Genomic DNA, 26,663 nt, shown 5'->3' on the forward strand with positions numbered 1-26,663 from the left:
TTAGAGATGCAGAGGCCCCTCCAGACTGCTGGAAGACAAAACATGTTTTTTTTCCCCAAAGATGTGGCCTACTTCCCAATTATGTTCCCATAGACAAACAAGGTACATTTTTGCCGGACCTCACAGCCCAAACCACTGGATGGATTGGGACCAGGTCTGAAACAACTTTGGCAAGAAGCATTTAAAAGAGGCCTTTTTGTGGTTTGGGGTTATTTCGTTCAGTAGTTTTTAAAATATTTCATGGTGGAGGGGGCGACCCCTTCTAGAAAATAGATAGCAATATCTCAGGTAAAATAAATGAGCAAAACAGTTTTTTTTTTGGAGATGAAAAGGGAAATAAAAAGTAGTTCAGAAGTCTTTTGCAGGTCAAAATAATTGCAAATGTCATTAATCTAGAGGTGGGTGAATGGGTGGCTTGAGGACACCAAGCAAAATTTGGGAGTTAGAGGACGTCTAGGGACTGAGTTTGCAAAACAAAGCTTTCAGTAGCCTGGACTATTGCCGCAAATAGCTGAAATTTGAAATGTAACTACGTCATGGAAACAGCATGTGTCAAGGAGGCAATGGGACAGGGTAGAGGAGGTCAGGAGACCATGAAAGATGTGTGGGGAGACTGCAGTGATGGGGTACCCCTTGGTGTGGGCTTGGTGGGACAGGGAGGGATTTTGTGTGCACAATTGTTTTTTCAGATAACCACATTTATATCGAACTCCAGATAGCCGACGGTCTGTGTAGTTCAGTACCCGCAGCTACAGATTTTTGATGTTTGTGTATTATTATTTTTTTAAAGATATTTTTGCTGGTAGAGGGACATCGAGGTGAAAAATCACTGGACATGACCAAAGGTCATGGTCATGGCCAGTGACACGGTAGGTATTTCAGACTCTTACCTATTTTGGAAGTATGTTTCCAGACGTAGTTAAATGTGAGACCCTGGAGGCAAAAAAAGAAAGCTGTAGTAAATAAACACAATGCAAAACGACTCTCTTACTTAAAGTTAAAAAAAGGTAAAGAAATATAACAAGATGACATTACAGACAGGAGAGCAGAAATTATACCTGTCTTGTGATATGTATAAAAAGTCCATATCTAGTACAAAATGTAGTCACTTTACTATTACTCCTATTAAGTCAAGTGTTTTACAGTGTATGTACATTATAAACAAGGTTTAATGTGCATTGTTGAACCCTTCTTATTTTATTCTCATAGAATGTATTCCTTGTAGTGCATCATTGTCCCATCATCTGTTGCAGTGTATATATTTGAAAATATAAGTTACAAGCAGCATTCAATACATACATATATAAATATATATATTTTTCCCAAAACAATATTGTATACCTGCGGCTACCAAACCAGCAAATCATACGACAGAGTTTGAGGCGTGGCTAATCATAGCAATGACTGGAGGTCGTATCCATGGCTATATATTGCCCACAGTACAGCAGATTTAGCCGCGACAATGACTACGCAGTTACACATGCTTCCGACTATCCTCAGGCCAGTGGGACATTATTTATTTTGGCGGGCTTAAGTAGCCAAGACTATCAACATGCATTTGGAAGCCGCGGTTATCGGGTCACCACTCTGTGTGCCACGCATGTACACTCGGCTACACAGGCACTTCTTTGTTACCGCGGCTACATTAGAGCAAGTGACACATCATACATTTGGTGATGTTTCATAGTTGCGGCTACCCAACATATTTAGTGAATCTGCATCATTGAAAGATCGAGTGTTGGAGGGGCAATAAGAGAGCATTGGAATAGGGGAGGACAGTATGGAAGTGTGGGAGCTGTTGGTGATGTTGGGGTACCCAGTTATGTTTGGGAGTGTGGAAAAACATTATTTTTCAGTGTTTTTTTATAAAGCCATGGCACAGCATTGGGTGTTTATTTAGCTGCGTGTTTAGGGACCACACGCATTGCACATTGGGGCATTAACATTCTTTGTTAGTTCATTGGCTGCTGCTATACATGCTGCTATAGATATTATCTTATGCTAATCACATTTGTAAAGCGCACGCTCGCCGAAGCATCTTGGCGCTGAAGTGGTCCAGGAATTTAAAGACTACCTGACTGTTAAAACAGGTATGTTTTTAACAGCCGACGAAAGGCCAGAAAACTGTTAGTTGCACGGAGTGTCAAAGGCAAAGAGTTCCATATCTTAGTGACCGCCACTGAGAAGTAGCGACCACTCAGCCACTCAAAATAGTAGCAGGGGATCGAAAGAAAACAGGCATCCTCAGACCATAGCGCACAGGATGCCCCATAGGGCAAGAACCTATCTTGCAGATATTCTGCTCCAGAGCCGTAGAAAGACTGATGAACTATTACTAGTGACTTAAAGTGAACCCGTTGGAAAACGGGAAGCCAGTGTAAGGAACTGAGAACAGGAGATATGTGAACACCGTATGGCGTGCCTATGCAAATGCGAGATGCATAATTCTGAAGAAGATGCAGATGATGAAGCAGGTTCACAGGTTGGGCCAAAAAAAGGGAATTACAATAATCCAGTTGGCCCAAAACCAGAGAAGTCATTACAAGGGGCCTGAGCTGGATAGGAAGGAATGGCAAAACTTAATGTAGGACTCTGAGTTGAAAAAAAAACAGCCCTGCAGATGGCTCCAACATGAGTGCCCATAGACAGGGAGGCTGACAAGATGAACCCCAATTTCTTTACCTCAGAAACCGGCATGGGGCAAGGGCACAGCTCAGTGGGCCAAAAGGTCACAGACCAGGTCGGAATAAGAGGGGAGGAAACAGAATTAAGACCATGAGGGGGGTACACCACCTTGACCTCCGTCTTGTCCCCATTAAGTTTCAGCCAATTGCCCCCATCCATTACCCCACAGCCTGCAGGCAACCCCTAAGCAGAGACACTAGTCCCGGCTGATTTGAATCAAGCCGGATGATGATTTGATTATCAGCATAGGAGTAGCACCTGAAACCGTGGAAGCGGATGAGGGGCACAAGAGGCTGAATATAGATGTTAAAAAGTTCTAGGTGAGTAGGAGCTGTAACCAGTTGACCCAATCCCAAGTCATTCATAGCTTGAACGAAGTGTTTAATAACAATAGTGGGTGGGGCATTAAAATGGAGATTAAGATCACCTGCAATGACTAGATGCAGACATCTAAATTCAAGGTCAGTGACAAATTTAAGGAAATGATCACAGAAAAGATTATCTATTCCCGGGGGACGATATATAACCAAAATATGGAAACGCAGCTGAACTAAAATGACAATTCTAATTAGAAGTGCTTTCATTTTAATAGAATGAGTTAAAGGGATAACCGTGGCACCCAGCCAGGTTTTGACAATTGCAGCAATACCTCCACCAGAGTGAGATGAAGGCCAATCCAGAGGCATCATTCAACCACGTCTCCTGTGACACATAAGAAATCCAGAGCCAATTCAGCCAGCAAATGAAAACAGGCAGCTGTATGTTTGGCCAAGGAAAGAGCATGAACTAGCGGCCATGTCAACACATTATTAGGGGTGTTCAAAGAGGAAGCTATTGGGCAGTCAGAGAAAGGCAATACCGTACTCAGAGGAGTTAAAGCCAATAAACTCTGTTTGGACCATGCAATGCGAGTGCTAGACTCCTTAAAGTCAGTCCACGGCACAGAGTGCGCACAGACGGGCTTAACTTTGGTGAAACCTCAGCGCACTGAGTGTGTGCCCGCTGCGCCTGTCTGCTGTGCCTTCGTGCACGGTCCTACTAATAAGGCACATGGTATTGCCAAGGGCGTTCTCGGCAAGCTGTGTATGAGCATCGAGGAAAGACTGCGTCCTATAAGGAACGCAATTCTGAAAAGACACTACTTCTTAGCAATGTTGCAGCGTGACCAATGAGGCCAGGCATCCTCCACCTAAGCGGCGTACAAGGAAATGAAATTGAATTAAAATAACAACGAAAATAACAATCATGCTGCAGACGACCAATCAACCTCCACGGCCGGTTAAACTAACCAGAGCCTAAAAGGAACTGAAATAAAGTGCAGAGGTAAAACAAAGTAAGTTAAAACATCAGCGGCAGCAGCCTACCTGAACATCATGATGCAGCTGCGTGTATTGAACCATGCATTTTTTGTGTGATAATCATATTGTTATGTGCATGTTAGAGCACAGAGTTTCACTTGTGTTTCTTATTTTATATGCTTAGTTTTACTCTTCGCCCATTTGAACTTTTAAAGGTTGGCAAGGTTTGTTTTTCAGTTAGTAAGAAATGTACGTGTAGCCGTGTCTACAAGGTGAGGTTTGCAGCCGTGACAAATAGCCGTGGCTATCAAAGATGCTGGACAAAAAAAAAAATCTGTTTGTTTTATTGTTTGTTATTAGTTGTTATTACTGTTGTTCTTGTGTAATTGTTTGTGATAGGTTGCAGGGAAAAGATATTGACCATTTTAGTATATTGCATATTATGTAGGCCTCTTTTTCCTGTTTTTGATTTTGGAAAGTATAAAAGCCACAATGTTGTGCCGTTCTATGATTTTTATTGCTGAACTCACACTGTACACATGCTGAGAGTGTGGCTGATGTGAAAGTAAGTGTCAGTCAAGATTTACATATTTAAAGATTTATTTGTAGAGTTGTGTGGGTGACCTATATTAACCACGGCTATGAAACGGCATATATTTCCACTATTTTGCATCTAGTCATTTTATGTCCCAGTTAATTCTTGAAGTATTTTTTTGGTTAAAAAATGTGTATCAGCTATATTTAGCCTTGCTATCAGATGGCATACATTGGCATTATTTTCCACATGTTCAGATTAAGTGGCAGTTCATTTTTGATGTATTTTTAAAACTTCCTCTAACATGTTACTTAAAAATATATTTTTTAATCAATAGTATTTATATGTATCTATTTGATTTTTGTATGCAGGGTTTCTGGGGGTAAAGGTTTACTTGATTGTGCTTGGACAGTAGTCTGTTGATTGTCAACCACATGCTCCTACTTTGTGTTGAACATGAGCCTTGCTATAGGGTTCCTCTACATCATCCCAATTGACCCTAACAAGGTGTTGGATCAAAGTTGAGGTTCCCAGACTTTGAGATAGTTTATTAGAAGGTCTCCTCAGCAACACCTTTCCAGAAAAAAACACACTGCGATTCCTCAATGGCGGTCTTACACTGTTGCTCCTTGATGTCAAAATAATGTCAACTATCAGCAACAGTCATGTGAGCACACTGCTTTTTGCATTGAGGTAAAGCAGAACAGACTCACACTATCTCTGCTTTTCCTTTTTTTTTAATCCATCATGTTTTGTTTCTCCCAATAACCGAATGGTTCTCATAAGATGTCCACATCGTCCCAGTGGACTTGTACTATATGATTGATAAGCAGTGATGTGTCCAAGCTTTGTAATAGTACATTTGATGGGCCCTTCGTATGCGTTTTTTTAATCCATTTGGGATTATTTTTCCCAATGACCCAATTATTACCATGTGTGAAGAGAACAACAGTGTAGTATGCACAAATGCTGTATCTTATATAGTGCATATGATGCACTATATATGAGGGTGCAACATTTTTTATTTAAGTGTACTTTTTAAATTGTGTTTTTTAACTAAGTACAGTTTCTTTTTTTTACAGATAGTGCTACTTAATGTGTACAAATATAGATACGTCAATATTTAAAAAAAAATATGAATCCATTACCGCGGCTGTCTTAAGACCCACAGAGATTTTAAGCTTTGGAGGCACGGTCAATCACAGCAATGACTGGAGGTCATTGCCGTGGATATAAAGGATCCTTAATTGTGGTTATTAAGACCTAATGTGCTGAAAAAGTACACTCTTTGTATTACATAAGTATGTATATGTATTAAACCCTAGAAAACATACCTTTTTCACCAACATCTTGTGACTGTGGTTGTAAAAATTCAATTAACTCTTAGCTGCGGTAATAATGAAAACGTATTGTGTGTTATTTCATTATATTTCTGTATTAATATGTGATAATTAGTCCTTACAAGGGTTGTTTTTGTGTACACGGATTGTAGTACTGTAGCCCATTTGGAGTACTGCTTTGATGTTATGAAGGAACACTGAATTTCCTTCATTGGTTCAGTCTATTCTATCATGTCTAAACAAATTGGTCATGTATGGGCCTCATTACCAGGTTGGCGGTAATTCGCTGGTGCTACCAGCAGGTTGCCGCCGACCTCAAAACATTGAATCTGCCACCTGACTTCCCGGCGCCACCAGGGCATTGCAAGGAATGGGGATTCGGAAGCACTGGTGCGGTGCTTCCGTGAAAGGTCTGGCTGCAGGGGCTGTTGCGGCCCCCATGTCTGACCCTGCCAGGCACAACGGCCCCTGCAGGCAGACTTGTAGTGTGGTGGTCCAGAAAAGAGGGTGCCGGTGAGCCACACTCGGAATGAGGCCCTATGTTGTTGTTTGAAATCCATAATTGGTTGTGGTCTCTCATGAAAGCTGAAACTACCTTATTAACATTGCTCTGTTATTTTTCAATGCTACCGTTAAATCTGGTGGTGCATTTGCATTTTTGCCTCTGAGTCGGATTGGAAAATATAAAGACGGTGTGAAGAATACGTTCCATTTGTAAGGGACACACCTTGTACATTACCCAAATCATTGCCTTCCATATAAATTAGTATGATGTCCGGCTACCCTTTACTTCTAAGACTGAACAATTTTGGAAATACTTGGAAACAACACATTGTCCGCAATCCAAACCATTTAATTGTAAAATCACTCAAATCTGTTAATATTTAGTCTCTCAAAAAAAGAAGTAACCAAAACAGCCAACTGTCTGCGATCAGCCACACAGTTTTAAAACCAACCATGATTTCTGCAGGCTCTCTGTTTCCAGGAAAATGACTCCTAGTTTGCATTGCTAGTAATTTGTAAGAGTAGGGTATGTATGATGTGTGTGTTTCGCTGTTTATAATTGGTTGATGGAACTCTTGTAATTGTGTACTTGTTTGTGATAGGTGACAGTCAAAATGTGACGGCCACTTAGGTAGTTTGCTTACTGTATAGTCCTCTTTTTAATTTTGGAAAGTATACAAGCCACCATTTTGTGCAGTTTTATACTTTTGATTGTAAAAATCACACTTTAAACATATTGAGAGTGTGGCTAATGTGAAAGTAAGTGTCAGTAAATATGTATATATGTAAAGGTTTATTCGCAGGCCTGTGTGTATTAGTTCTATTAACCACTTCTATCAGATCATATTTATTGCCACTTTTTTCCATCTACTCACATTCAGTGGCAGTTAATACTTGATGTATTTTTTAACTTTCACTGACATGTGGCTTAACAATTAGATGTTTTAATCAATAGCATTTTTGAGCAGCTATTTCATTTCTTTATATTTGTTGTGAACTTGTAAACTTGAATGCACTTTCACTATGAAGTACCTCCAGCTGTCTTTAGTTTTGTGTGAGGTTGTACAATTGATGGTGTCTTGCAAGTTCATCTTTGGTACTTTTTTAGTTTTGTACTTTCTTGTGGCTGCTTTTTTTTTAGTATCTGTTGAAAGAAGGTTGGATTATTTAAATATATTTTCTTTTTGCATATTTATTGTTTCTATGATGGGCAGGTTCCAATAGGATGTGAAGTACCTGAGGTACTCTTTGGCTATTGAAGAGTCATTGACAATGGATGTGAAGAACTGTTTTCCAGAGAAAACATGTTATTGTCTTTGAAAATGTTGTGCAGTTAACTCCTGTGAAAGGCCATCCCATATTCTAAACATTAGAACGGATGGAGGTGTTGATGGAGGAGGTACTGTTTGTTAGTGACATGATGAATGAGGTCCATGCATTTTTATTTTGTGGTGCGGATGTGCTTTTCTATATTCATCGTCCTAGTGCACCCGTACCAGATGATTTATTACAATAGATGTTTCCAAGCTTTGAGAAGGAGCATTTGCTAAACATTCTTGTAGTTACTTGGGAAACCTGTCCACTAAGAAGGAGAGATATCAATGATCAATATAAAGTTAGTTCCTTTGGGTGCAGTGAAAATGTCTGGCTATGGAATCTCGTGTGTCCTCATTGTTCATGGGTAGTGTTTCTACATGTGTGACTGTTTTGTTTCTCATGTATGTTTACTTATCCTATCCCATCCTCTCTTGTTTACCAAGTTTACTTAACCTACCCCATCCGCTCTATTGCAATTCAATTACCCAGTATAATCTCCCCTGTTTATTCTCACCCAGTTTATATATCCCTGTTTATTCAATATAGTGACAGTTTTGTATATCTTTACTGTTACCCTTTTCTGTGTGTTATTATAGTTATAATATATCAATATCCTGTATATCCCTATCTTGTCTATCCATGTGTGCACATGTTTTCATTCCTGTAGCCCTTTTATGTGTGGGGGGATGCATTTGGAACCCATGCTACTTCCTGATCACTGCTCTCATTTGGGTCAGATATACCACCCCCACTGTATCCTTACATATGTATTGTACCCTAACCCTGTGTACCGCTGTGCATTATACTGCCATTATTTATATCCAATCCATCCTTTCCCTGTTTTTGAACCTCAGCCATCCAACCCTAGTTTTAGATCCCTCACCCAATGTATTTTCAGCCTGTGTATTCTCACTCACCCTACTGATTCCTGTGTAACTGTACCCATTAAATGTGTCTGCACTCAGTCTGCTCCCACTGATTTACTTTATTGATTTATTACAGTATGTTTTTTTTAATTCAATGACTTGATGATTACTATGTGCAAACAGAACAACAATGTAGTATGCACACATGGTGTACCAAATATAGAGCATATGATGCACTACATATGAGGGTAAAAAAGAAAATAACTATTTCATTATATTTCATAAAGTGTGTTCTCTAACTAATTATGTTTTCTTTTTTTGTACAGATGGAAGGGTACTATGGTATCTCACTTTTTCTACATTCACACAACCTACCCCCATCCTCTCTATCCTATCCACTAACTATGCACATCCCTCTTTATCCTCATCCACCTTACATGACCCTATCAGGAGCCACTTACCCTACTGACACCGTTTTCTACTACCAGTATATTGTTACTGTGTTTTCCCTCATTCATACCCTGTACCCATATTTTTGTTAAAGCATGTTTTTATAGCTGCAGCTATCCCTAAAGTGCTGTGATTGGTCTGTTCATGAATGAGCATAACAACAGCAACCACTGGGTTGTTTATCCGTGGCTACCCCAACCCCTTATTCATGCGCGGCGCACTTAACTACATCTAAAAGTGGCACTGTGTGCAGCTGCAGCAAAATACTGTCAAAAGACACCTTGTGCACTTGTGGGTGTGTTATTCATTTGGGGGGAATTTGGTTGTGTTCATTTTTCTTCTTTTACATTGTACCCATGATATTTCTTCGTAAGTGGTCCATTATTACTGTCCATGATTTGCCTTAAGTCTTTAATGTCCTTTTCATGTATAGTACATAATTTTGATTATCAATCAACAGTTCTTTTATTTCTTTTAAGGTGTCTATGATTGGTTTTGTGGGTAATTTTTGAGGTGCCTATTTTATTCTTTGTGATACTTGAATCACTTCTTCATCTGTTCGAAAATATTTTAAATATTTTTAAACAATTGAAGATATAAAATGTTTTAAAATACTTTTCTTGGTTGGAAAGATATTTAAAAGTAGTAAGGTAAAGTATATCTATATGCGGAATAATGTTTGTTTCTTAAAATATTCGTCTTAATCACATTTCACATAAATATAAAGAATAAACTTACAATATCCTGAATGTTGTGCAGTTTCCTCTGGCTGCTTCTTTTCAGCCTCTTTTTTATTTCTTCCTCAGTAGGATAGTTTTCCTCTAACCACTCAATGTAGTTCTCCATTCTAGTCTGGTAGAAAAACTGTTTGTCACTTCAAATGTTAGAATGAACAATGGAAGAAGATCACATGAGTAGAGAAGGTGGAATTCCATGTTTTTAGTGTCTGATTGGTGGGAAGCTTCCAATAGGACCTCAAGTACCTCAGAAGCTCTTTGTCTATTGAACCTAAAAGAGAATGTACTTTTTTTGAGTGAAGTTTATATGTCCAATTAAACTGTACATTATGTTGCATCATAATATGAAGAGTTTTTTTATATGTTGGTATTAGCTAGGAGGTTGGTGTGTTTTTAGGAAATTGTTCAATTAAATCGGCTATATATTGTTCTGTTGGATATTTGAAAAATGTAAGCAATTCTTAGAAGGAGAGGAATCTCATTGCTCCGAAGATTGTGGAGCAATAGAGAACTTTCAGAATGGGACTAATTGTGATGTTGAGGAGATAGGTAATATATTTTCAAAGCATTGCCTTAGAAAGTTTTTCTGGTTCTATAATATTACTTTAGATGGAGTATTTGAAGTGAGAGGTATGTGTTTGAGTTGTGGGCAAATATTATTGACTAGAAGTACACAATATATTCTTTTTAGGAAAAGAAAATGAGTTAGTCATCTTAGGAAAGTGCATAGAGAAATGTTGGAAAATGTTGGGAATTATAATAAAGGAGAGGGGTATTTGTCTGAATGAAAATATATTGTTGGTTTATATATTGCTACAAAAACAAAAAGCCTCTTTTAAGAGACATCCATAGACGTTTTTAAGTATTATGCAAAAGGAAAATAATTTTGATGCCTTTTTTTTTTATAGCCATGGCAACTGAACCGCCAATGAAATGTCATGCCCTGTCAGGAGATAAATAGCCAGGGGTAGCGATAACCCAATGGAACATTGTGCATTTTAGCGAGCTCTGTAACCAAAGTTATCGCTGCTGCTGTAAAAATATTATTTCATGGATTATATCTGTGTTTCTGATGTCAACATCTGTACCTTTTTGTCATTTTAACTTTTCAACCTTGTTAATATGTCTTTTAGATCATGTGAAAATGAGTTCTTGTACCCACGGCCACAAGTCCACTCGTACCCTCGGCTAGCGGTGTGCTAATCTGAAGTCATACCTTTTGGCAAGCTGCCTTAGCTGTGGGTCAAACGCAACCCGTTACCCATGGCTATCTCTATAGACATTTGTGTGCAGTGATCATATGATTTTTATGGACGTTTCACCACATATTTTTACATGTCTTTCTAATTGGATGTGCACACCTCAAAGCATATGTTATTTTAGTTTGAAACCTTTGCAATATGTGTTTTTCAATGTATTTTCCTGTACTTGCGGTTAACGAGATAATTGACCACAGCTGGGTTATGTAGCCGCAGCTATGAATAATGATTTATAAATGTTTTCATTTTTTTTATCTGGTTGTATACTTTCATTTTTACTTCTGAGTCAAATTGGTAAGTGTTGATTTTTCAAGTTACTACTTGGATGTGATAGGTTGTGGTAAAAATGTGTCGGCCATTTTAGTTGTTTGCTTTCTACAGTCCTCTTTTTGTGCAATTAATTTCTGAAAAGTATAACAGCCACCATATTTTACACCTTTGTTGTTCTGATTGCAGAACCCACACTGTGCAGATGTTGAATGTTTGCCAATTGTGAAGATCTATTCATTCTTTGGAGCAGCTGTAGGTGAGTGATTGTGTATTTTCATATATTTCATGTAGTAAGCTTTATAACTATTATTAGTATGTTTTATTTCAACGTTTTCAGGACAGTGATCAAGCAGTAGTGCATGTTATGCTGTGGTTGTCTGTGACAAAATATTGTTTGCAATTAAAGGTTTTGTTGAATGATGTATTTGGTAATTTCCTGATAATGTTGGTTTGGGGAGTTTTTTATCTTTCTTTATTTGTTAAACATAATGTGCTGCTTCTTTGTATCTAAACAGGTCATTTGTGAGCCACACACCAGGATTCATTCTAGTAGGGTGACAATTGAAGAAAATTGAACCACTTCGTTGTTGTGACAGCACAGTGAGATTGAGAAGACTTCAGTTTTCAACCAGTTACATTTGTAGCCAGAGATGACCCCAAAGTGGTATCCATCAGAGTTGGCAGTGACACTTCCAGTTTCTAGTAGCAGGTCATCGCCATGTAGCCACAGTTTATGCTCAATCCCTCCGTAGCACACACCTTATATGTGCTCTTCTCCTCTCATCCCTATCACCAGCTGTTGATGATTGAGGCAGTTGGTTTGCAGTATAGAAATCCTGTCCAAAATGCATTTCTTCTAGTGTCCTGAAGGGGAGTCTCGACTCAATGAGTTCAAAAACGTTTTCAGCATTTAACTAGTGTTAGCTGCAATAGCTGTATTCAGCCTTTCCCAAATATCATTTGATCTGCATATATAATCCGTGCCAAAATCCGAACTATGCTTCTCTCCAAGGCCTTTGCCAAAATCTTGCAGGCTTTGTTGATCGGACTTATCAGTCTTTATCTGCTCGGTAGAGTGGCTTCTTTATCTTTCTTCAAAATCATTTGACCTTCTTTAACAGATGTTTGATACATTGCCTTACGTGCCTTTTGGGAGAAGGTAAATATTTGTATCATTAACGTGTGAGATTCTGACTCATAATCATGCAATAGTCACAGAATACTGCCTGAGGAGAACACCTCTTAACCCCATGATGGACAGTAAAAAGGCCATATTTTACTGTCACCTTCTAACTTATAATAGCCTTATTTAATTTGTTAAGTTTCTTCTTGTTCATCTTCTCCAACACACTGGGAAATGATCAATACCTCTACCCACTTTTATATACAAATTATATGGTTTTAAAATTTAGCCATAGCCACTATTTTGCTATCACAGAATCACAAAGTTCTGAATTCAGTTCCTTGTCTACAAAACTAAATGGTGGCAACTTTCTGTTTACAACAGTGCCCTTTACTGTATATAAATATGTGTCTACCAGCAACGAGGGAATGTATGTGGACTATGCATGTATATATCTTTGTGTGTTTGTGTTTGTGTGTGTGGGTGAGTTCATTTACGTACAGTTTCTATGTCAAACTGTAGTTATTGTCCACCCTACTCTCCCCGTGAGAACTTAGTCTTGACTGCTTTATAACCCCTCTGCAAAGGAAAACTTAAGGAACCTGCCCAAATCAGTAACAATTACACAAGAGATATGTTTATGTGATGTCTAAGAAAAGCCTTTAATCAAGCATAAAAAATATTACTCACGGGAAAGCCTTTCACTGAAACAGTGGAAAAGATACACTCATTTTTGTGAGTATTCAGTTTTGAATGAAAAGATCAGTAAAGGTTTTATGAGCAGATGGTCAATTTTTCATCCAGAACTAAAATATGTTATTATCAAATGCAACTCTAACACTTACCCACAGTAGGAAAATAGGAGTATGATCAAAATATACTATATCCACAAATTGTAAGCATTTCCCCCGGGGTTATTTTGGCGTGGCACAGACCAGCGAGCTGTCCACGCATAGAGTGCCCAGTGGGGGTATTTAAGGCTGCGGGAAAGGTTCTGGAGCAGGTGACAGTTGGGCGTGTGTTTGACAGTCCGGGTTGCCTGCTCGCGAGCCTTCCCTGAGCAGTATTCCCACAGTGGTTGGATTTGTTAGCGTAGGTGAGGTGATAGGGTTAGTTAGATTGGGGGGAGGTTAGCTATAGTTATTATATGAATTGTAATAAAAAAATGTTCTGTATAGTCGGGGGTACCGTATATAAGGTATCCCCACTTACCATAACTGTCAGTGTCCTCAATTGTGTCCGGGGAGGTGGGTTAGCGGTCCTTTTTTCTTTCCGTTTTTCGGGTTGTGTTTCTGTGGGAGGGGCGGCAAGTGCCATTTCGTGTGTCCTTTTGGAGCAGTTTATACGTTCACATCCAGCGACTGGGCCATTACGCCCGAGGTCCTCGCTGCGTTAAGTGGGAGGCCGTAATTGTTACACTGCGTTTAGCCCATGTTGTTTAGGCTGGCTACAGAGCGCACCAGAGCGCCGTAGCTAGCTTTGTACAGTGGGGGCAGTGCAGCCTTCTTAAAGGTACCGCTTCTCATTTTCTGTGCATTGCTGTGTTGATTGGCCAGCGCGCAGCTAGGGGCAGTCAGTGTTCTACGGCCATTTTTCGTCCCCCAATTTAGTTGTTTCTGGTTTTAGGGGGCTTTCCTTCTTCTGGTGACGTTTATGAGCCAGGGGTGCAGTCCTACAGGGCAAAGGTTAATTTTAGGAGGGCTGTTTAAAAAAAAACAAAATATTTTAATTATTTGTATCATTCCGATAGCAGGGAATTATAAGAGTTCTTCTAACTTTTACAAGTATATCCTAATTTTATAGCTTAGTTCCCCTTCTAGGGCTTTTCAGCTTTCTGTGCATTTCTCCTTGGGTAGGTTTTCCCTTCCTCTCTGGGTTTCCTAAGTTGTGGAAAGGGCAGCCTGCATTTGGGGGGTCAATTTAGTTTTCTTTTTGGGGGCAAATCACGTCCAGAGAAGAGGTTTCCATACACTGCCCTTCAAAAAAAAAAGGAATAATTTAAAATATTTCATTTAAGTTTTAATAGCTTTATCAGTGATATAAGAAGAGTTCATGAACTCTTTGTTCAGGGCTATATTATTGTATCTTGCCTCCCCCCTTGTGTCTTGGGGTATTCCGGGTTAGTGTATAGTTGTCCACGGGTAGGTGCTGGCTCGGGAGTTTAGTGCAGCTGGGTGACTATTTAGGGGCATATTATATTGCGCCGACATATTATTGGGTGCACCATGGTAGGTCAGGGAGCCAGTAAGAAGGGTTTGGCGGATGCCAGGGCTCTACGTGAGACCCTTGAAATTATTAGCAGAGCATCTAAGGCCCAATTGGAAGGGGTAGTGGCGGAGGTCGCGGGAGGGGGGGAAGTAGTTGGGGGCAGGCCACAGCGTAGATTAGCGGCTGATGGGGCTCTCGCGGCAGTGGTGGCTTGCACCCCTGCGGCTGGCAGAGGGGAGGTCTGGGAGTCCAGGGGCAGGAAGATGAGGAGGGAGATTGACAGGAGAGCATCCATGGGGGAAGTGCAGTTGTGTGAGGGGTCAGATATAGTTTTGGGGCAGAATGACCAGGTGGAGGTAGGGGATTTTAGGAGTGTTCAGGAAGGGGCAGGTCGGGGGAGCCGTGAAGCTGGTGGTGATGGAGTGCACAGTGGGGTGGCAGGGCAGAGGGGAAAAGGGGTAAATACCTTCAGAAGACTGCAGGGGGTAGAAGAAGAGAGAGGTCCCCATCAATTAGTGAGGTGAGGGAGGGGCACAGAACGGCCCCCCGAGCTAGGAGGATTTCAGGCAGAGGGCACAGAGCAGCTCCCGCTGTTCCTGAGGATGAATACAGAGAGGGTTTAAGAATGGCCCCTCCTCGGACAGTGCGAGGACAGTCTAAAGGGTGCAGCACGGCCCCTAGAGAAGAAGAGCACAGGGTGGAGGAGAGCACACCTCGTCTGAGAGAAGAGGACCAGGAAGGGGTTTCTGCGACCCCGCCGAGAAGACGCCGAAGGAGCGGTGGGGCGGACGTCCCGGGCTCACATGAAGAGGATCTACTCAACCCGAGCATGAGCTCGCAGCAGCAATGGTATTCCAGGGGTGATGAAGTGGGGATGGAGGAATAAGTGGGGCAGTGGGAGGATGAAGGTGATACTGCAGTAAGGAGGAGAGGAAGGGTTAGAATGGGTTTTATAAGGATTATGAAAGACAGGAGCAAAGGGGTGGGTGGGCAAGGAGTCAAGGGAATGATTGGCTGGGTGAGGCTGCTGACATGTTTTGTCCCCGCAGCAGGAGTCCAGTAAGGAAGGCGATGAGGAGCATCGGAGTGGAGGCCAGGCCGCAGACGGGCGATGGCAGGGCAGAAAGAGGTGAGCGGGATAGGGACTGGCCAACTGCATGGCAGAGGGGGGATGCGAGAATAGGGGCAGGAAATGAAGGGTCTGGTTTGCAAGGGGTGAGGAAAGAGATTGGTGCACAGGCTATTGGAGCCTTAGCGGGAGGAAGAGAAAATTGCTCGGTGGAAGTAAAAATGGACAAGGTGATTGAGCCATTGACGCTCGAAGTACAGGTTTTAAAAGAAAAAGAGGTTGAAGTGAAGGGTAAGGAGAAGAAGCTACCATATATGGGCATCATAAAAGCTTTGGGAGCGCACTTGATGACAGCAACTAAGGATAAGATTCAGTCAGGGGAGTTTGTGGATGTTTTAAAGCTGCTTCATAGGGAAGTGAGAGCGAAGGAGGGTTCTAAGGAAGAGGAGAGAGAATTGGCCTTGCACCCAAGGGTCCCAGTGACAATTGAAAATTGGATATCAGCATTTATTATATTTGCCTTATGTTATTTGCTATCGGCAGCTACGATTCCAATGGCTTGGGGTATAGTGGATTATTTGAGATGGGCCTGGTATCGGAGATCCAAAACCGAGGCACAGAATTTGATTGAGCTCTGAAATTTTAATCGTAATGAATTGTTTGGCTGCTCTTTGTTGATATTACCTGACTTACACACATGCACATTTTAAATCTGTATGTATTGTTTGCAAATTTATAATATAGATATATTTTTTAGTACGTTGAATTGACTTTTGTAATGTATGTATTTTTATTCTGTTAACGGTTTATGGATAATTTGTTTCCCAATAAACTTTTATGATGATGATGATGATATCGGCATTTATTATATACGGCAGTGTGTATTGTGAGAAATTTCCAGAGCATTGCGTGGCGCTGCTAAAATATATGGATGTGATCAGAAAGGCATTTACAAGTTTTGGAGGCTTTGCGTGGGTGCATTATGACGAAGAATTCAGAGCAAGGATGGCAGAGGACAGTCAGGCTGTATGGGGGAAATAGACATGGATCTATGGCTGCAGTGGATGGCACTGACGAGACCTGCAGTGACATTGCACACAGCAAGTGGTTTGCCTGTGCCTTTCCGGCCCTTTCTTGGCCGCCCCGCCCATGAGGGAGTGGGGGGGTAGAGGGCAGCCATCAGCGGCATGTTGGGCTTTTAATAAAGACGGCTGCACAAGGAACTTATGTCGATTTTAGCAAATGTGCAGGGAAGCACCCTCTCGCTCAGTGTTTCCAACAAGGAGACAGGGGGAGGGGGAGAAGGTCCGGCAAAGGGGTTGTGGGGAAAGGCTTTTAATCCAATTAAATTGGATGTGTTGGAGAAGTGGTTAGAATTTTATCCAGATAGGGAAGGGCCTCAGATTTTGAGAGAGGGTTTTTGTCATGGTTTCAGGCTGGGTTATCAGGTGCCAAGGGTGCGCCGGTGGGCGGAAAATTTGAAGTCAGCCAAAGAAAATGTGGAGGTGGTAAGACAGAAATTTGGCAAGGAAATAGCGGCAGGGAGGATAGTAGGACCATTTGATGATCTGCCAGGTGATTTAGTGATATCCCCACTGGGTGTTGTGCCTAGGAAAGCCCCAGGAGAATTGAGATTGATACACCATTTGTCTTGGCCCGAGGGCATGGCTGTCAATGAGTTCATTGCCCCTGAAGAATGTGGGGTTGTATACACAAGTGTGGACCAGGCAGTGGATTTGGTGAGGAAAGCGGGCTGTGGGGCCTTCATGGCAAAGTGTGACATTAAGGTGGCTTTCAGGTTGTTGCCGGTGCACCCGGAAGATTTTTGGCTGTTGGGATTGCAATTTGAGGACCGCATCTACATCGACAAAGCTTTGCCAATAGGGTGCGCAATTTCCTGCGCCTTGTTTGAGCGTTTCAGTTCCTTCTTACAGTGGGTTTTCTCATACAGTTCCGGTTGGGAAGGTGTGCTGCATTATCTAGATGATTTTCTGTTCATTAGCAGGGCAGACAGAGAGAGGGAGTGTGACAAGATGCTAAAGTTGTTTCAAGATTTGATGGGGGAGTTGGGTGTGCCTCTAGCAGAAGACAAAACAGAAGGGCCGGCAGTGGTTTTGACATTCATAGGGATTGAACTTGATTCTGTGGTGATGACCTCACTCTTGCCGCACAACAAGGTGAGCAAACTGGTAGGATTGCTGGAGAAAGCGTTGGCGGCCAAGAAGATGATGCTAGTGAAAATGCAGAGATTGGTGGGGCATTTACATTTTGCATGCAAGGTGGTGGCCCCAGGGCGGACTTTTTGCACAAACATGGCGCAGTCTATGGTGGGAGAAAAGTGCCCACATCATCGGGTAAGGGTATCAGGTGCAGTCCGGGAGGACTGTAGGATTTGGCAGTGTTTTTTGGAGAGCTTTAACGGAGTGTCCATGTGGTTACAGGGAGATCCGGTGTCATGGGAGGTGCAGATATTCTCAGATGCAGCAGGTGCGGGAGGTTTTGGAGTTTTCTGGGGAGGAAAGTGGTGTGCAGAGAAGAGGCCATCGCTTTGGTTGAAAGAAGGAAGGAGCATAGCATTCCTTGAATTTTTTCCTTTTTTGGTTGCATTGGAGTTGTGGGGGAAGGAGTTGCAAAACAAGAAAGTGAATTTCAACATTGACAACAAATGCGTGGTTCATGTAGTGAACAGGCAGTCAGCAAGGGATAAGAGGATGGCGAGACTGATGAGAGAGTTCGTTCTGCGCTGCATGGAATGGAATGTGGTGTTTAAGGCAACACATGTGCCGGGGAAGGATAATGGCATCGCTGATGCGTTATCTTGTTTTCAATGGCAGAGATTCTGTGGATTGGCTCCAGAGGCGGATCAGGAGGGGCAGAGGATTCCGTAGGAGCTGTGGAAGATAGGAAGCTGAGAGCGCTTGCATTGGTGGAGGGTTTGCTTGCTCCGGCATCTAGAGAGGAGTACAGGAGTGCTTGGGAGGATTTCATATGAGGGGGAGCTCGGAGTTGGAAGGGTAGGGGGGATGCGGAAGAGCAAAGAAGGGATGATGTCACTAACTTCCTCTTGAGGTGCATGGATAGGGGCAGGTCTAGAGCAACTATAACGGGGAAATTGGCAGGGATTGCTTTCTATGGGAAGTGGTTTTGGGGTTTTCAGCCGAGCAGTGGAGAAATGGGAAACAGGATGTTGGAAGGTTGGGCAAGGGAAAGTAAGAGGGAAAAGGATAAGAGGAGACCGATATCACTGAATTGCTAACAAGGTTGTGTAAGGCTGTGTGGTGGGGTTTGCTTTTCCGCCTGGGAAGGAGATTTGTTTGCGGCTTGTTTTACATGGCTATTTTTTGGGGCCTTTAGGGTTTCTGAGCTGGTGGGGGGGAGTGGGATAAGTGTTCTGTGTTGGGATGATGTTCATTTTACAGAGTCAGGTTTGGACATCAAGATTAAGAGGTCTAAGACAGATCAAAAAGGTAAGGGCTCTTGGGTTTTGCTGGGTCGGGGGAGCAATGATTTATGCCCGGTTCAGACAGGTTAGGTGTGGAAGGAGCGTTGAGGGGGGAGGACAGGTTTGGTTTTGCAGCATGAAGATGGGGCACCAGTATCAGCGGCGCAAGTTTTGGGGGTGCTACGAAAGGTTTTGGTAGCAGTAGGAGAGAAGGCGGAGGAGTTTGGAACTCATTCATTTAGGATGGGTGCAGCATCTAAAGGTAGTAGGTTAGGCTTATCGGAGGATGAGGTGAAAAGTTTTGGGAGGTGGGAGTCCGGGAGATATAAAGGGTAAATCAGGGACCTGGGAAAAAGTGACGTTTGAAAGAAGTTTTCGAAGGTTCTCAGGAGTGTAGCAGGATTGTTGTGATTTGTAAGTGATATTGTAATTTCTTTTTCAGATGCTGCTCGGAGGCCTGGGGAGATTCCGCAAATCTGTATCGTGGGCCATTCTATTGTTAAGTGGGCAGGGAAGGAAGCAGAGAAAAGGGTTTTTGGCAGGCAATAGGGTTGCAGCTATAAAGAGGCATTGGTAAGATGGTCTGGTTTAGGGGGACTTTGCTGGGATCAGCTACTGCCTATGTTGTCAGGGTTGAAAGAACGTTATGGATCTCCGGAGGGGGTGACCATTCATGCAGGGGAAAATGTCCTGGTAAGAGATACAGGTGTGTCTCTTCTTAGAAAAATGAAAAAGAATCTGGTATGGATACGAGAAATGTGGCCTCAAGCATGTGTAGTTTGGACTAAATTGTTTCCGCAGAGAGTTTGGAAGGGAGCGAGAAGTGAGGGAGCGACAGAACGGGCAAGGAAAGGGATAAACAGAGAGATGGTAAAATTTTGCGCTTTGGCGGTTTTAAAGGTTTTGGACCACAAAGAAATAGTTTATGAAGGATTCATGATATTCAGAGAGGATGGTGTCCACTTGTCAGTTTTCGGGAATAGTTATTATCTGGCAGACTAGACCTTGTTGGTGGGAGATATCGTAAGGAGTTGGAAGTAATGAGAACTGGTAGGGGTGGGGCAGAAAGAACACCTCGGTGGAGGGTTTTTCTGTTGTCGGGGGCATAGCCCCTTTAGATGGGGGGGAAGCACAATGTGGGAATGGCGCAGGAAAGGATGGGGGTGGTGCTGTTTGCACAAACGGGCTACCCCGGGGGAACAGGAATTGAACCTGGAGGGGCATGGCCCCCGGGAGAAAACGGGATGCCTTGAGAAGTGGTAAGGAGACGGTAGGGACCAAGGGATAGTTAGAGAGGGGAGAATGTTTTAATTATTTATTTATTGAAAAGGAAAGTGTCAAATTATTAATTGGTTGTTTTGAAAAATATTTTATTAATCTGTAAGGCCATGGAAGCCAGGTAAGTGGTTATTTTGTAAGCTTTGGCCTGTCACATTAAAGCAACCTTTTCCACTATAAGCGAGTCTGGGTTTTTGTGCAATAAGCCAAAAAGTTACATAGGGGAGACATCACAACAGGTAAAGGACAGGATTAGTCAGCACACAATTAACATTCAAATGAGTATTCAAACGTCGGCAATGGCTAAATATATTCAAGAGACCGGATGTAACCTCTTTCAACTTGAGTTTCAAATAATTTACAGAGCCCTTCCACTAATGAAAGGAGTAAACAGGGAAAAATCTGATTCCAATCAAAGGCCCTTTGGATCGATAATTTCCACGGGTGGCTTCAGAATGGACTAAATGAAACACAATGATTTTGTAAATAAAGTCAAGTATAAAAGTAGTATTATGATATCTGCTAGCCGTATGCTTGGGATATGAGAGCACATAGCATTCCTAGACTAATGGGAATCAGCCAGCTGTTCCTGCACCCACTAATGGTATCTCTGGACAGGTAGTCAAGGTCAACACTTTAGAGGGAAGGGGACAGACAGGAGTAGTGCGTAAACAGTATCACATTGAATATCAGAATTTCCACAAACAGATGTTTTGGAAATTTGTAATGTATCTACAGATACAGGAAAGGGACGGTGTGAGTACAAGTGCAATTATGATATGCACTGTATATGAAATCCTGTACACTGTCTTTAGCACAATGTTACAGTTTTTAACGGTCAAGCACAGGTGACTTGCTGATGATTCAACATTGTCCTCACAAGGATAGAGGAAGTTGAGTTCAACAGTCTCGGCATCCATAAATACTCAGACTTGGATGCGCTGAGTATCAGCTGTCGATAACTGATCTAGTTACTGGTTGTCACTGTGCAAGTGTGCTCACTTCCTCATTATCAGAGCCAATGCCATGACTGAGACCAGTAAGGCTTCCATAAGGTAGAAGATTTGAGATAGCCTACTTGTTTCAGTGTGTCTTAATAGCCAGACGCTGCAGGCTATGCTGGTTACCGGCATTCTGGGGTAACGTGCTTCAGCCTCAACATGACATGTCCACACAGGTCATGAGAGACAGCAAGGCTCTTGAAGAGCTTAGGTTCCTTAAGATAGCTACTGGCCTGTACCTTTGGAGTCATGGGAATAGAGCACCATGACCTGGTCTCTCTCTGATCAAAAGAATAAGTTCAATGTTTGCAAATACTAGCCAAGCTTCACCTTCAGGAGCGGTCTTGTAAGGGGGCTTTCAGGAGGTACGTCCACAAGATTAATGTTTGGGACTAGTCCCCAAGATTAACAAGATTTGAGTGCAGGACATAACTCACTATAATAATACATAATAGGTTACCTCTTGCCAGCGGAACCCACACAGCCTCCTGAGAGAGGAAACTAGCACATGTAACTGTGTGATTTTTGGACACCATAACCATGCAAGGTTTCAGATGGTGCAGGGGCACAGTCATAATTGTGCCCTGGTGAGACTTTTGTTGGAGTCCCTGTGGTGTAAAGTCAGCAAATCAGTCATTACACAATTTAAAAGAACAGAGATACAGCGTTGGACAGCCTGTTTCACAGCAAGCATTCACAAAGTCTTACTTTTACCTTGTATTATTTTGATTTAGGTTTGTAAGCTTTGGAAAATCAAGCCAGCATGGAAAATCCGTTATGCATTTATTGTTTTCTGAAGAACTTGCCTCATGGTATACATTGTGTAGTCTTGTTATATTGTTCTCATGTTAGAACATATAAAATAGAGAAATCCCATAACAATAAAAAATTATGCCAGCATGCCGAAGCAATGCAAACAATGCAAACTTTCAAGGATAGATTATACAAACTGAGCAGGGTGGTGCAAAAAAAGATTGTTGAAGTAAATTGCATTTGTGTGCTATTATGCTCCAGTCTGCTACATTTGCATAGAGGAATATTGTGCAGTTACACCTCAGATGGCAAAATGCTTGGATTCATTACTGTCAGCAATCTCTCCTCCTGGCAACATATCAACAAAACACAATCTGCCTGGTATCACCTAGCACTCCTATGGAAAATAAAAACCTTCCTCCCTGTGGAGGATTTCAGAACCGCAGTCCGGGCCCTGTACATCTGAAAACTCGATGTAGGGAAAGCCCTCCTGACTATTGTCTGGGCAGCACACCTGCCCTCTTCTCTTGGTGCTGTTACTCACCCCGTTCCATGCTTCATAGCAAAATGCATGACATGTTACCTATCTCCCCCATTCTAAAAGAATTACACATGCTGCCCATCCCAGCCAGGATATTATTCAATACGGCTAGCATCACATATAAGACAACTACTGCATGAACACCAGCCTACCTAGCCATAAAGTTTGCAGGCTCAGGTGGGGCACGCTTTTCTAGGAGCCAGACTATTGTGAGGCTCGAGACTAAACTGGAAACAAAGAGAAAACCAGGAAACACGTTTTCTCTTTCTATGCCTCCGCCTACTCTTACACCATCCCGGTCGCCAACGGGATTGCTCCATTGCTCCTGCAGTTCAAGAAGGAACTTGAGATGATACTCTTCAGGAAATACCCAGGGTTCACTTAGGACCTGCTACTGCTAGGTATATACCACCCGTCTAGTATGGGATATCCACGCTACTATAAATTCCCCTTCCACCAATATTTGTTATCCCCAAATGATGTGTACAGCGTTGTGTTTCTTACCAGCTAAGCTTGCTCTATATATATCCAAATACAAAAAGGGCCCAGACAAAGTATACTGGGTGACATGTTCTACCTGTCCTGTGCGTTTTTATGCAGAGCATGTCACCACCACATGTTGCCATACCACTTTCTGCAATTTAAGAACACTACAGTAAAGTAATGCAGAAATACAATTTCACGCAGTATCTTAATTTCCACAACCCAGCACAGTTTACGTACATGCGTGCTGGATATTTTTTTTTGTATAAGCAGCCTGCAATATTTTCAAGATGATACACGATCTTTAATGGGCGCATGTGCCTTCATTGATGTAATCAGTAGCTAAAAGGAGTTGAACAAAAAGGGCTATTATTAGAATGAATGAATCAGGACCTGTGTTCTGCTGAGCATCTAATAACAGGTACAATTTTTAAACCTGAAATCAAATGATTCCCAACAAAGAGACCTTAGAAAGATGAACAATTAGATCAAGGCATTCCCCAAAAGGCCCAAACCAGTTTAACAAACAAGACATGTAATCAATGCAAAGAAATCCTTGACATCTTCCAGTAATTGCATTCCAAGCATTTTCATTGTAAAGGTCAGCACTTACAGTAATTGCATTCCAATAAAGTTCGGAATTATGCAAGTGCCTTTTTTTAAAGGAGGCTAGACGAATCTCATGAACTGTGGTCACAGAGGACGTTTCCCCAGGCATTTGGACCGAACGTGACCTTTTACCTGACCTCCTAAACAAAGCGTGTAATACCAGTTGCAATCACCCAGGATGCACTGCTTGTTGCTGTCATTTCATTGTATTGTATAGCGAGGAGCCATTACAACAGACACAGACTGTGTAGCATGCGAAAACCAGCAATACGTAAAAATACAATCCAAGAAGTAACTGACATACTCCATCATCCTCCTATATGCCCGTGGTCAATGCCGGGTAACGTTAACAGGCAGGAGTGTTGAGGGGAAGACAGTAAAACAGTACTGTTTGTGTACAAATCAATTAACTCGGACCAAACGTGCACAAGCATAAAAATGAAAGAAGCATCATACAAATACAATTAAACAAAACTGTTTATTTTCTTTATTTTCTTCAGACTGTAAAGCTCTCCTTTTTTCTGTTATTTATAAAACAAAATATGCATGTTGTTACACATTTGATATTATTCCAATTCATGAAGTGTAGTGTTCTGCAGGACAGGTCTGATCTCTAAAAGTGCACTTGTGTCGATCATAGGCCCTCACCCATGCTTTGCTGAACCTTAGGTGGTCTTGAATTACCTTTTACTGGATGCTCAGTTCCGGAATATCCGGATGTGTGTGGATGCCAGCATAAACTTTATTTGCATTGTAGCAATGAGTGCGTGTACAGATGGTGGTCCAGACCTGCACCTAGCATGAGTCATAACCTGGGACACCACATGCAATATCTTATTTGAATATTTTTTTAATGTTATTCAGTAAGTATGCAATACTTTTCATAGTAAAACTTTTTTTCACTTAGGTCTGAATTTAATTGAAAAACATTTTTCCAACCATATTGTATTTGACCATAGATATAATCAACATGCATTACAAAATATTATCATAAAATATATCAATATTTTGAACACTTCAAACTCCCGATACTGTAGGCGAAACACTGATGCCTCCCACCCTTCCCTGGAAAGGAGGTTCTTAAGCAAAAAGTGCCCTTGTATTTTCAAGTCTACACGGTGTAGAATATATTCAAGCGAGTCTTTAGCAGCCAAAGCATCCCAAGAGTCATTATCATCCCAGGGCGAATAAGAACTGAACACTTGTAGAGGTGACTCAAGTAGCAGCTGCCAAGGGGCATAAACATGTGTTGCCATGTCATGAATAAAGTAAGTCATGTTTTCAGCATCAGAAGTTCACAAACCATGGCCAACCACATCACCTTTGTTGGTGGATCATTCTTTCCCCATGATTTAGGTACGCACCATCTTAATGGCATTAATAGTTTGAGAACTAAGTGGAGGTCTGGGAGGTTAATAATGTTAGTTCATGCTAGGTTATGTGACCTAGAAGTAGCCAGGCAGATTCACATGGGATGGCATAGTCTAGTATCTCAACAAGACCTAACCTGATCTTCAGGCAGAAACTATGCACTGATTGGCATTCCCTCCACATATGATAGAAAGATTCTATATTATGGCAGCCTCACCAACATAAGTCCAATATATTTGGGAACGTCTTGTTCAACACTTTCGGAGAGCTACACCACCTATATGTGAGGTTATATTGTACATTTAAATCCACAGCCATTCGATATTTTCCTGATACTTCCCCAAATATGTTCTCATCCTTTGCTTGCAGGTCTATACCCAAGTCTTTTAACCTACCCACTATATATTTGTGAGGCCCTCGGTGCCAGTCATTAGTGAGTATTTTGTACAGCTTGAACATTATCCCCTTACTTATATAAGCTTCCTTCAAGGGTTTTTTCAAACACAATTGGCTGCCATAATCCCTCAGTTGTATTAGTTTGGTGGACCAGGGATGAGCTGGAGGTTTTGAAAACTCTCATGTTCTATAATTCTAAAATGGGCTTTGCACTTCAGAAAGATCCTAATGTTATCATTATGTGAATGATCTCCCAATTTGAAGCAAACTTCATCTTTCAATCTTTAAAATCTACTTAAATGTTACCCTGGCATGCATACCAGATCATCTAGAATGAGCATGACAGGGGAAGGGAAAGAGGTGATATTTTTCTTCTTACATACCTCATCCCATACGGATGAAGTTAGTCTGCATACATTTTGCCTGTCTCCTCTGGGACCTCATACCTGCTTTCATATTTCTCAGAACCTGCCACCACTCGATCCATGATCACAAAGTGATTCTCAGAGAGTAATTTGATCCATTCGCCCATCACTCAGAGTTTCGTAGCTTTGAAATATCCTAATATGTCTGAGCACCTTAGCCTTCCCTTTTCTCTTGTTCTGAAAAAAATCACTTGCATAATTGTGTTTTTTCCCTTGCCAGATAAAAAAAGATCTTTCTGGCTTGGTATAGGGTGAATAATGTCCTGGTTAGATAGACCCCCATGTATTTTAGAGACTTTGCTGCCCATTGAATATGTATTCCCAAATTTTCTTTGTCCTGCTCCAAGGTTGTTGTAGGCTCCAGTTTGGACATATTTACTTGAAATTCTGAAGATGAAGAAAGAAAATCAATTTCCTGAACCATGTCTAGAAGGGCGGTTTCAGGGCCAGGAGTACATTGTCAGTCAACAAGTATAGTTTATGCGTGTCCCCTCTGCACCTAACCCATACATTTCAGCTCTTCATCTAGTATGAATACCAAAATGCTCCACTACTGACGCAAAACAGAATAGGAATAGTGATTATGTCTGTTCCATAGCCCTTTGTAAAATGAGTTGAATATCAGTTTATCCCTACACTGGCATTGGGGTGTTGATAGTTGTCTAGTATCATCCTAATCATGCTCTCTGGAAACCTGAATTTT

Source organism: Ambystoma mexicanum, chromosome 4q (genome assembly GCF_040938575.1).
Source record: "Ambystoma mexicanum isolate Mex_15411 chromosome 4q, UKY_AmexF1_1, whole genome shotgun sequence".
NCBI classification, from domain to species: Eukaryota; Metazoa; Chordata; class Amphibia; order Caudata; family Ambystomatidae; genus Ambystoma; species Ambystoma mexicanum.